Source organism: Gorilla gorilla, chromosome 4 (genome assembly GCF_029281585.2).
Source record: "Gorilla gorilla gorilla isolate KB3781 chromosome 4, NHGRI_mGorGor1-v2.1_pri, whole genome shotgun sequence".
Classification (NCBI taxonomy): Eukaryota; Metazoa; Chordata; class Mammalia; order Primates; family Hominidae; genus Gorilla; species Gorilla gorilla.
This window is the reverse complement of record NC_073228.2, coordinates 28737267-28749972: the sequence shown is the minus strand read 5'-3', so window position 1 is coordinate 28749972 and position 12706 is coordinate 28737267. Positions and strand designations below refer to the sequence as shown.

Here is a 12706-nt window from a genome sequence, read left to right as displayed (position 1 = left end):
TTGGTTTAAAGTCTGTTTTGTCAAAGACTAGGATTGCAACGCCTGCTTTTTTTTTTTTTTGCTTTCCATTTGCTTGGTAAATTTTCCTCCATCCCTTTATTTTGAGCCTATGTGTGTCTTTGCACGTGAGATGGGTCTCCTGAATACAGCCCACAGAAAGGGTCTTGACTCTTTATCCAATTTGCCAGTCTGTGTCAGGTTTTTTGTTTTGTTTTGAGATGGAGTCTTGCTCTGTTGCCCAGGGTGGAGTGCAGTGACATGATCTCGGCTCACTGCAACCTCTAACTCCCAGGTTCAAGGGATCCTCCTGCCTCAGCCCCCCTAGTAGCTGGGATTACAGGCATGCGCCACCATGCCTGGCTAATTTTTGTATTTTTATTAGAGACAGTTTCGCCATATTGGCCAGGCTGGTCTCAAACTCCTGACCTCAGGTGATCCACCTGCCTCAGCCTCCTAAAGTGCTGGGATTATAGGCATGAGCCACTGTGCCCGGTCATCTGTGTCTTTTAATTGGGGCATTTAGTCCATTTACATTTAAGGTTAATACTGTTATGTGTGAATTTGATCCTATCATCATGATACTATCTGGTTATCTCACACACTAGTTGATGCAGTTTCTTCATGGTGTCATTGGTCTTTATATTTTGGTGTGTTTTTGCAGTAGCTGATACTGGTTTTTCCTTTCCATATTTAGTGCTTCCTTCAGGAGCTCTTGCAAGGCAGGCCTGGTGGTGACAAAATCCCTCAGCATTTGCTTATCTGGAAAGGATTTTATTTCTCGTTTGTTTATGAAGCTTAGTTTGGCTGGATATGAAATCCTGGGTTGAAAATTCTTTAAGAATGTTGAATATCGGCCCCCACTGTCTTCTGGCTTGTAGGGTTTCTGCTGAGAGGTCTGCTGTTAGTCTCATGGGCTTCCCTTTGTAGGTGACCTGGCCTTTCTCTCTGCCTGCCCTTAACATTTCTTCCTTCATTTCAGCCTTGGAGAATCTGATGATTATGTGTCTTGGGGTTGATCGTCTGGTGGAGTATCTTACTGGGGTTCTCTGTATTTCTTGAATTTGAATGTTGGCCTGTCTTGCTAGGTTGCGGAGGTTCTCCTGGGTAATATCCTGAAGTGTGTTTTCCAACTTGGTTCCATTTTCCTCCTTTCTTTCAGGTACTCCAGTCAATCACAAGTTCGGTCTTTTTACATAGTCACATATTTCTTGGAGGTTTTTTCGTTCCTTTTCATTCTTTTTTCTCTAATCTTGTCTGCGTGCCTTATTTCAACAAGATGTTCTGGATATCCTTTCTTCTGCTTGGTCGATTCAGTTATTGATTCTTGTGTATGCTTCACGAAGTTCTCGTGCTGTGTTTTTCAGCTCCATCAGGTCATTTATGTTCCTCTCTAAACTGGTTATTCTAGTTAGCAGCTCCTATAACCTTTATCAAGGTTCTTAGCTTCTTTGCATTGGGTTAGAACATGCTATTTTAGCTCAGCGGAGTTTATTACCCACCTTCTGAAGCCCACTTCTGTCAATTTGTCCATCTCATCCTTCATCCAGTTCTGCGCCCTTGCAGGAGAGGCGTTGCGATCATTTGGAGAAGAGGCACTCTGGCCTTTTGAGTTTTCAGCATTTATCATTGATTCTTTCTCATCTTCATGAGTCTGTCTAGTAGTAATCTTTGAGGCTGCTGACCCTTGGATGGGGTTTTTGTGGGTATCTTGTTGTTGATGCTGTTGTTGCTTTCTGTTTGTTTTTCTTGCAATGGTCAGGTCCCTCTTCTGTGGGGCTGCTGCAGTTTGCTGGGGGTTCACTTCAGGCCCTATTCATCTGGTTCACTCCTGTGCCTGGAGTTGTCACTCGAGGAGGCTGGAGAGCAGCAAAGATGGGTGCTTGCTCCTTCCTCTGGGATCTCTGACCTCAAGGGGCACTGACCTGATGCCAGTAGGAACGCTTCTGTATAGGGTGTCTGACAACCCCTGTTGGAGATTCTCAACCAGTTGGGTGGCACGGGGAGCAGGACCTGTTTATTAACAAAGCACTTTGACTGTCCCTTGGTGGACGGGGGTGCTTTGCTGGATAGGGGGCCTTGTCTGGGCTCCCTGGATTCCTCAGAACTATGCAGGAGCAAAGACTAAGTCTGCTGGTCCCTGGAGACTGCGGCCACCCTTCCGCCTAGGGACTCAGGCCCAGGGAGATTAGAGTTCTATCCCTGAGTCCCTGGCTGGAGTTGTTGGAGTTCCTGCAGGGAGGCCCCGCCCAATGAGGAGGGATGGGTCAGGCCTGAAGAGGCACTCTGTCCGCGGTCTGCCACAGCCAGTGTGTTCAGCTGTGGAGGACACCTCTTGGGACCAAGCCATCCAGCCTGCCCAGGGAGCTTAGTGTGTTAGGCAGCTATCAGTCCTATTGTTCACTGTTGCCCCTTCCCCAAGGAGCTCAGATGGCTTAGACAGCAGGCAGCTGCAGCTGTGGTGCTGGTCACCGCCCCCACTACCCCCAGGAGCTTGGTAGGCTTAAGCACATTCTAGCCGAGTGGCTGTTGAGAATCTGTGCGGCTCCATGGTTGGGACCCTAGGCCCTGTTGGTGTGGGCTCACGAGTAGGATCTTCCGATCCATGGGTTACACAGTTCCGTGGAAAAAACATGTTTTCCCAGGCTGGGTTGCATACTCACTCACTGCCTACCTTGGCTGGGGGTGACTCCTCTGCCCCGTGTGGCTCTCAGGTGGGCCGCCGTACCACACTGCTCTTCCTTCCTCTTTGCGGGTCACACCAGCCACATAGTCAGTTCTGATGATGGAACCTGGGTACCTCGGTTGCCGGTGCAGGATTCACACAGTGTTATGGTTCTTTTCGATGGGAGCCTCTGATTGCCTCTGCTTCTAGTCAGCCATCTTGGCCCCACCCGCTATGATTTCCCTTTTTTCTTCTGTCTTTCACATGTAGTCTGTATTTAAAACTGCTAGACATTATCCTTTCTCTAAGAGTTTGCAATCTGGTTGGAAAAACAGTATTTAAAATGTTAATAAGTAGTGTAAGTCAGCGTATAATTAAGCACTAAATTATATGGAGGAAACTTAGTTTGGGAAGAGGAAAATAAATGAGGACTAGATTGATTAAGGAAGATACTATGAAGAAGATGAAAATTAACCTTGACCGTAATATATGGACATGGTATGAAGAGAAGAAGAGGGGCATTTCAGGTCAAAGGGACCACCTGCACTAAGGCACAGGAACTGGATTGGAGCAGTTTGTCAGGGTACTCTGTGAAGACTGCCTTGTCTGCCTCAGATAGCACATGGTGGCAGGCTGTGAGGCGTGGACACGACAGAATTGAGCCATGTTACAGAAAGCCGTCAGAACCTAGGGAGGAGCTTAGCTTAGATTTGATACAGCAGAAAACTGCACCTTCGGACGGGCTAGAAGGGAATGACGTAATGCGGTCATTGTAATAAAGAATTGGTCTGGCATAATATCCAAAACGGAGTGACTGAGGCAGGAAGTAAGGGAAGCCAGGTAGGAAGCAAGGAGAGTAAATGTAGCAAAAGTCTGAGCTAGGTGGGAGCAGTTGGAAACCAACAGAGGTAACTGATACAAGAGATCTTTCTAAGGAAAAATTCGTAAGACTTGAAGACAGACTGGGATTGCTTGGTTAAGTTTACTTCTTAAATAGCAGGAACTTTCATTTTAATTATACTCAGGATGTTTGTGATATAATGACACCCTGATATAATAACAGAATACTTCACTCATCTCCTCTACTAATACATAAAAATTATTTTAATAAAACTCTCTTGATTCCCTTCTTCAATATTCATTCATTCAACAAATATTTACTGAGCCTTTACTATGTACCCCAGACTATGTACTGATACAATGATGGTTCCTGCCTTCATAGAGCTTGCATTCTAGTTAAGAAGACAGGAATAAGCAAGAAAACAAAAGAATAAATATTGTTAGATTGTAATATGTGATAAGAACATAAAATAATTAGTATTTATGATAAATTCTCCAAGAGAAACAAATAAGCCCTCTGGCTAAAAGAAAATTATGGGGGCCAGGCATGGTGGCTCACGCATGTAATCCCAGCACTTTGGGAGGCCAAGGTAAGATCACTTGAGGCCAGGAGTTCAAAACCAGCCTAGGCAACATAGCAAGACCCCATTTCTACACAGAGTTTTTTAAAAATAGTCACGTATGGTGGGACATGCCTTTAGTCCCAGCTCCTTGGGAGGCTAAGGCAGGAGGATTGCTTGAGCCCAGGAATTTGAGGCTGCAGTGAGCTATGATTGCCTCTCCAGCCTGTGCAACAGAACAAGACCATGTCTCTTAAAAAAAAAAATGATGAGCAGTAGGGAAACCAACTTGAAAAGCTTATCAGGGGAAGCCCCTCTAACATAGTAGCATTTACGCTGAAACAAGAAACTGGAAGGCCAGAAGAGCTGGGGCATAGACTGAGGGGGAAGTGATGTGAGATGCCTGCAGGGGTAGGTAGGCAGGGTCCAAATCATCTAGAGCCTTGAGCACTATGGGAGGGAGTTTTGATTTTATTCTAAATGCAATAAAGAACCACTGGAGGGTTTTGCGTAGGGGAGTGATATGGTCCTTTTATCATCAGACAGGCCCAGTGCCAGCACTGGTCTTTCCAGCCTCAGTCCGGGTAGCAATAGGAGTAGTCGATAAGAAGGACCCTTTCTTTTCTAGAAAACTACCATTACTTTGTTAATTCTTATTTTATGGGCTCCTTAGTCTTCTCACCCTGCTGCCCTTTCCTATGTTAGCAAGTGCTTATATCAATTCATGTAAGTTTCCTTCCCCCAATGTAATCTAAAAATAATTATCAGCTAACTTGTCTAAGATATTCAGACCTTCATCCTACACATATTCCTCATTTCAGTGGCCTACATAAAATAAAGGCCTTAAATAAAATAAAGAGGATTTCTGCTACATTTTTATATTCTATAGAATTCAAACTCAGAGTTTCAGGGCTTGTATGAGTGTAGAACTGTCACATAATCACAGAAGAATATTGGTGTGGTTCTTTGATTTTCTATAGAGATTAATTCAGTGAACAATTTTGTTTAATGCAGTTGAAATTTAAATTTGGGCATACTCTAATGTATCCAGAGTTTGTTGTTGTTGTTGTTGTTGTTGTTGTTGTTGTTGTTGTTGTTGTTGTTTTTGAGACGGAGTCTCACACTGTTGCCCAGGCTGGAGTGCAGTGGCGCGATCTCAACTCACTGCAATCTCTGCCTCCCGGGTTCACACCATTCTCCTGCCTCAGCCTCCCGAATAGCTGGGACTGCAGGCGCCCGCTGCCAGGCCCAGCTAATTTTTTGTATTTTTAGTAGAGATGGGGTTTCACCGGGTTAGCCAGGTTGGTCTCAATCTCCTGACCTTGTGATCTGCCCGCCTCGGCCTCCCAAAGTGCTGGGATCACAGGGGTGAGCCACGGTGCCCAGCCTGTATCCAGAGTTTTAATCCTTTCCTCCCAGATGTTGAGGAAATTATATCTCTAATTCATATTTAGTGGGGGAAGGCCTTTACATAACAGAAAGAAAGCAGGAAAGCTATTTCTATCCCATAGTAAATTTCTTCATATATTTTAATTTTGGTGCTCTTCAGCTCCGTAATCCCTCAGACTTGAAACTGTGGAAAAATCTTTGGCTTCTTCCCCTCCCTATCCCTCTACATCTAGTTTTTTGACAGGTCCTACATATTTCTTCACTCTTTGCTGTTTCATTGGTGTCTCCCTTGTTCAGGCCTTCATCACATTTTCTGGGACTATTATAGTGAGCAGTCTTCAGGGTATCTCCAGTCTGTCTTCCCTCTCCAGTGAGCCTACCCTAGTATTAGGTCCACTTCAGTGGGTCATCACTGCCTGTCACTCAAAGGAAATATAAACCAAGTACTCAGCCTGACATTCAGACTGTCCTGGCAGAAATAGCCAATTTTATATATTTATGTATTTTTTTATTTTTAAAATCATTCTGTAATAGCTACAACAGTTAAAATTTGTAATTACATATACCTTGTTTTCATTGTCTAAAAATGTATACACAATAAAAGTGGGAGAGAGATAGCCAGGACATATGTGCTTGTGTGTTTCAATTGATGTAGTTTAATTAGTTGTTGGATTTGGCAGTAGTTATATACACCCATGCATGACAGAATAATTTGTGATTGTGATAAAATATTTGCTTATTTTGTCTTTGGGTAAAATAACAACCAATTCATTTTGCAGCTTTTTAAAAAATAGCTAATATTCCTATTGAAAATTTTTTTTGGAAAAATTATAATTAAAGATATAATTAATCATATCATACCTTCACTATTTTTGTTTTGGAGTATTGTTAGCTTCCATCTGTATATACTATAAATTGTAATCATAATATATATTGTTTTTTATTCTACTGTTTTACTAAATTTTATTTCGTAAATACTTCCACATTTCCATGATTCTGGAAAGTACTGCTTTCTATTTTAATGTCTATGTAATTTTTGGTAGATATACTGTAGTGTACTAAATCACCTTTACTAACACCATACATGCTGCAAAAAATGTGAGTGTGTGTATGTATGTATGTGTTAGTGTGTGTGTGTTTGCACTTTTCTTATGAATCATTTCCTTAGAATAAGTTCCCAGAACAGGATTTTAAGGTCAAATTGGCATTTGCAGAATGTCAGTTCTCTAAAAGTTGGACACATTTACAGTGCTACCAGTAACTGAAGAAACTAATATTTTTTCAAAAGATGGTTTTGAATATGATTACATACCAAAAAACCGTATTTTTTTCTAATGGTAGGTATAGTTTGCTTTAATTTGTATTTATTTGGTTATGTCAAAGATAAACATTTTTAAATGTTTGCTTTCTAAATTGTTGTGTGAATTATCTGGGTTTTTAAAATATGACATTAAAACAAAATCGTTTTCAAATGTGTAATATATATCTGCTAAGATGAAATAATTATCTGTCTTTGGTTTAAGAAGATGTTTTATGGTTATTTCAAGAAATCCATTTAATGAAACTTAAATGGAGCATTTTCTGATTAACTGTCAGAACTGAATGAATAAAATCGAAAAGATTTCTTATGGTAAATTTCAAACTAATTCTGAAAATTATTTTTGAAACTATGTATTTTTCAAAATCTATTGAAAAAATAAGAATAATGATGGGAGACTCACAATTAACTAGTACATAATAACAACTAAATCAGCGTGACACTGATGCGGTAGTAGACTTACAGATAAGTGGAACAAACTAGATAAAGTAAAAACAAACCCAATATAAATAAGATAAAGTAAGCACTACAAATTGGTGATAATTTAAATTGTCACTGGTAAAATTTGTTAACCCTTTGGGGAAAAAAAAAAGTTAGATCCCTACTCTATACCAGACTCAAAAAAGCACTAGGAAAAAAAAATGTTAATGTTTTTATACTCTTGGATTAAGAGGGAACTTTCAAAGAACAACACTAAAGGCAGAACCCATAAAGAAAAAGACTGACAAGTTTGGCGACATAAACTGTTTCAACTTTTACAAATTAAAATAGAAGGAAGAGGCCAGGTTTGGTGGCTCACACAGTAATCCCAGCACTTTGGGAGGCCAAGGCGGGTGGATCACTTAAGGTCAGGAGTTCGAGACCAGCCTGGCCAACATGGTGAAACCCCATCTCTACTAAAAATACAAAAATTAGCCTGGTGTCGTTGCACACGACTGTAGTCCCAGCTACTCAGGAGGCTGAGGCAGGAGAATCACTTGAACCTGGGAGGCAGAGATTGCAGGGAGCCGAGATTGCGCCACTGCACTCCAGCCAGGGGCGACAAAGCAGGATTCCATCTCAAAAAAAGAAAAATATTACTTCTAAAATAAAAGGAAGAAAGAAAAATTTTAAAGGCAAAGAACTGAGAAAATTATTTGCAAAAAGTAAATATGAAAGGCAAAAGATTAATGTCCTCAGGGTTAAAAATGTTCTCACAAATTCAGTAAGACAAACGCAGGCATTCCAATCGAAATGTGAGTAAAAGCCATGAACAGGCAATTCACAAAAGAATTCAGATAGCCAATACACATGTTTTTAAAAAAATCACCTTTCACACACACAAATTACTTTTCATACTCAAAATATACATTAAACACAATGAGATGCCATTCTTAACTAGATTAACAAAGATAAAGAATAATAATACTACCCCGTGATGATAAGACTGAGAGGGATATGGTCATTTTCACGCATCCAGGATAATCTTTCTGGAGAGCAATTTGGTAAGGTGTATCAAAAACACAACCCATTGACCCAGAAATTTCACTTCTAGCATTTTGTTTCAAGAAAAATAAGGCAGGTGTGCCAAGGTGAATATACAATGATGTGTATTGTACCACTGCTTGTAGTACTGCTTTTCGTGAGAGGAACTAGAGCATTGTAGATAAGATTCAGATTGGTAAAAGACCTTAGGCAAATAACTTAATCTCTTTTTGCCTCTGTTTTATCTATAAAATGAAAGTAGTAATAACTATCATCAGACTGTTGTGCCAGTTAGCGTGCTTAGAAATAGTTTCTGGCATATAGTAAAGGCTATTTCATTGTTAGCTGTGATTATAACAGTGGAAAACCAAAATAATCTAAACATACAACAATAAGATATTGGTTAAATAACTTACGATTTAGTTATATAATGGAAGAGTCTACACATATTAAAAATGATAATATAGATTTATGTTTTATCATGTAGAGAGATGTTCACATTACATTGCTAGGTGAAAAAAGTAAATGATGAAACAGTATATATAGTATGATCCCATTTTTGTTTTTAAAATAAGTATATATGGTACAGGCAAAACTCAGAATACAAGCTAATAGCATTTCTCTCTAGCTAATGGAAACACAGTTACTATTTTATCTACTATCCCTAAGTTTTCTATAGTGAAAATATATTGAATAAGAATATAGTAAAAGCCAAATAGAGGAAATAGTTGGGCAGTTTCTCAGAAAAGTGAACCTAAGAGTTTCCATATGAACCAGACATTTCACTCCTAGATATATAGCCAAGAGGATTGAAAACATATGTTCACATAAAAGTTGTACATGAATGTTCATAGCAGCATTAATCAGCCAAAAAGTGGAAGCAGCCCAAATGTTTATTAACTGATAAACAAAATATGGTATATCTATACAATGGAATATTATTCAGCAATAAAGTAATGAATAATATTAAGCCAAGTAAAAGAAGTCAGAAGTAAAAGGCCACATACTCTATGATTCTATTTATATGAAATGTCCAGAATAGGCAAACCTTTACAGGCAAAGTAGATTACTGGTTGCCAGGGACTGGGAGGAGTGACGATTGGGAATGACAGCTAATAGATATAGGATTTCTTTGGGGGTGATGAAGGTATTCGGGGATAGATAGCGGTGATGGTTGCAGAACTTAGTGAATATACTAAAAACCACTGAATTGTATATTTTAAAAGAGTGAATTTTATGGTTTGTGAATTACATCAGTAAAATAGTGTTTAAGTAAAATAGAATCTATTAGCTATGAGACACTAGATTTTAAAAGGATTTTTGGCAAACTAAAGTTTATTTTTCATCAAATTCTAATAATTATAGGTATGGATTTTTAAAAAGTAGTTTTTTTGTTCTACCAAAAAGACATATGCATGCGTATGTTCATTAAAGCACTAGTGACAGTAACAAAGACATGGAATCTCCCTAGGTGCCCATCAGTGGTGGATAGGATAAAGAAAATGTGGTGCATATACACCATGGAATACTATATAGCCATAAAAAAGAATGGAATCATGTCCTTTGCAGCATCATGGATGCAGCTAAAGGTCATTATCCTAAGTGAATTAACACAGGAAGGAACAAAAAAACAAATTATACATGTCCTCACTTATAAGTGGGAGCTAAACAATGAGTACTCATGGCTCATTGACGTAAAGATGGTAACAGTAGACACTGGGGACTGCTAGAAGGGGGAAGAAGATGGGGCAAGGGTCAAAAAACTATTAGGTACTATGCTTAGTACCTGAGGGACAGAATCATTCATACCCCAAACCTCAGTATCATGCACTATACCCAGATAACAAATCTGTACATGTGCCCCCTTGAATCTAAAATAAAAGTTGAAATTACTAATAAATACAAGAGTAAATTTTGTTACAGAAATGTGAATCAGGGAATTATAAGTGACCCTGTAGCTTTATCTCCACAGCTTCCCCTAACCCCCTACAACCCCACTTTAGTTAATGAGAACTTTGGGCATTTTGTTTCTGTTGTCAGAATTTGGCTTTATATTTTAAATTATTTGCACTACTTTTGGAAATTTTATCCTTTTTTTCTTATTATTATACTTTAAGTTTTAGGGTACATGTGCACATTGTGCAGGTTAGTTACATATGTATACATGTGCCATGCTGGTGCGCTGCACCCACTAACTCGTCATCTAGCGTTAGGTATATCTCCCAATGCTATCCCTCCTCCCTCCCCCCACCCCACCACAGTCCCCAGAGTGTGATATTCCCCTTCCTGTGTCCATGTGATCTCATTGTTCAATTCCCACGTATGAGTGAGAACATGCGGTGTTTGGTTTTTTGTTCTTGCGATAGTTTACTGAGAATGATGATTTCCAATTTCATCCATGTCCCTACAAAGGACATGAACTCATCATTTTTTATGGCTGCATAGTATTCCATGGTGTATATGTGCCACATTTTCTTAATCCAGTCTATCATTGTTGGACATTTGGGTTGGTTCCAAGTCTTTGCAATTGTGAATAATGCCACAATAAACATACGTGTACGTGTGTCTTTATAGCAGCATGATTTATAGTCCTTTGAGTATATACCCAGTAATGGGATGGCTGGGTCAAATGGTATTTCTAGCTCTAGATCCCTGAGGAATTGCCACACTGACTTCCACAATGGTTGAACTAGTTTACAGTCCCACCAACAGTGTAAAAGTGTTCCTGTTTCTCCACATCCTCTCCAGCACCTGTTGTTTCCTGACTTTTTAATGATTGCCATTCTAACTGGTGTGAGATGGTATCTCATTGTGGTTTTGATTTGCATTTCTCTGATGGCCAGTGATGATGAGCATTTTTTCATGTGTTTTTTGGCTGCATAAATGTCTTCTTTTGAGAAGTGTCTGTTCATATCCTTTGCCCACTTTTTGATGGGGTTGTTTGTTTGTTTCTTGTAAATTTGTTTGAGTTCATTGTAGATTCTGGATATTAGCCCTTTGTCAGATGAGTAGGTTGCGAACTTCTGCACAGCAAAAGAAACTACCATCAGAGTGAACAGGCAACCTACAAAATTTTATCCTTTTTTAAATGCTCGGTTATTCTAGTGGCTTTCAGGCAGTTTTAAATGAGAGTGCACACATGTATCTGTGCGTGTGTCTGTGTTTTCTCAAGTAAGCCACCATCTCTGTATCCCACCTTGTGGTGTGTAAGTGGTTCAAGTATGTTCTACAGTAACATATGAAGTATAAATTATCTCATTTTCCCCTTTGTGATTTCTCTTTCTCGTCTTTCCATCTCTTTCCCACTCCTGGCCTTTCTTGTGCTCCAAAATATTTGAAAAATGGAGTTAGAGTGTAATACCTTATTTTTCATTCTTTCCTTAAGCATTTTTTGAGCACCTAGTATATATCAAGGCACTGTGCTAAGGTTAAAGAAACAAAAATGAAATACCTGGTTTCAGACAGATAAAGTGATACATCTTAGAGCGGCTCTGGGAACAGTTTAGGAAGCCGTTTAACCCAGATATGGACCATCAGGCAGGACTTCCTTTTACCATCAATATAATTAGTAGATCTTCTTTTAAAGCATGTCACATCAATTCTGCATTTTTAGAAAACTGTTGACAGTATAGTTTATTCTTGGCCCTTAGCACACCCCATAATTATATAAGCACAGAAAAAAATCTTGAGAAAAACTGTGTGGATCTATCCCCAAGATAGATGTATAAGCCAAAAATTATTTTTTAATTGGCATCAATAGTAAGCAGTACAGGCGCAGAGACACTGGGTGAAGGCCTGCTTTCTGCTCAACTGCTTAGAATGTTTAAGATCTTTTAAACCATCAGAGCTTTTGGTGGCCTTGCTTCCCCTAATAATACCTACTAGATTTAAAAAATACTAGCATGAACTTAAAGGAATTACTATTCTCATTGGTGGTTTTAAAGAAACAAACAAGCCTCTCTATACTGCTTTCTTCAGGACTGATTTTCAACTGGTATGTACTGGTATAGCCATATTGGTTGTGAAATATTGAAATATGTTACTGGTTAGTAAAGAGCTGCTGTGGTAAGCTGTCTAGATGCCCCGCCACAGCCTGGCCTTTCCAACAGGAACTTCACTCCTGCACCTCTCCACAATCCAACAATTAAAAGGTTATCCCGTGGCATAGCAGGAGGCCTTTAGGACCCTTCTTCTTCACTAGGCTTGCATCCGTAGTGATTGCTGGTGCTTGGGCCATCCCTTCCCTGTAATAATTTTGAATATCATCCCGACTTTCGGACTGATCGAGTAAATCGTTAATGTTTTATCAGTGTTTGTGTTCTGCAATTTACAGTATCAATTAGCTCTAGCTCACCTGTGTTGCTTATCTGTATAGAATCAACATTCGCAGTTGCATTATTTCTGAATAAGCCTAGGATGCCATCATATGATAACTCAAGTCCCTAAAGCACACTGCATTTTTTCTCTCTGTTT

The 12706-nt window shown here is 39.4% G+C and overlaps 1 protein-coding gene across 12 annotated transcripts in view; it reads left to right on the top strand.

Annotated features, from left to right (window-relative positions):
* Positions 1-12706, top strand: part of TANC2 (tetratricopeptide repeat, ankyrin repeat and coiled-coil containing 2) — a 473014-nt gene that overhangs the window by 346966 nt on the left and 113342 nt on the right. The window lies entirely within an intron of this gene.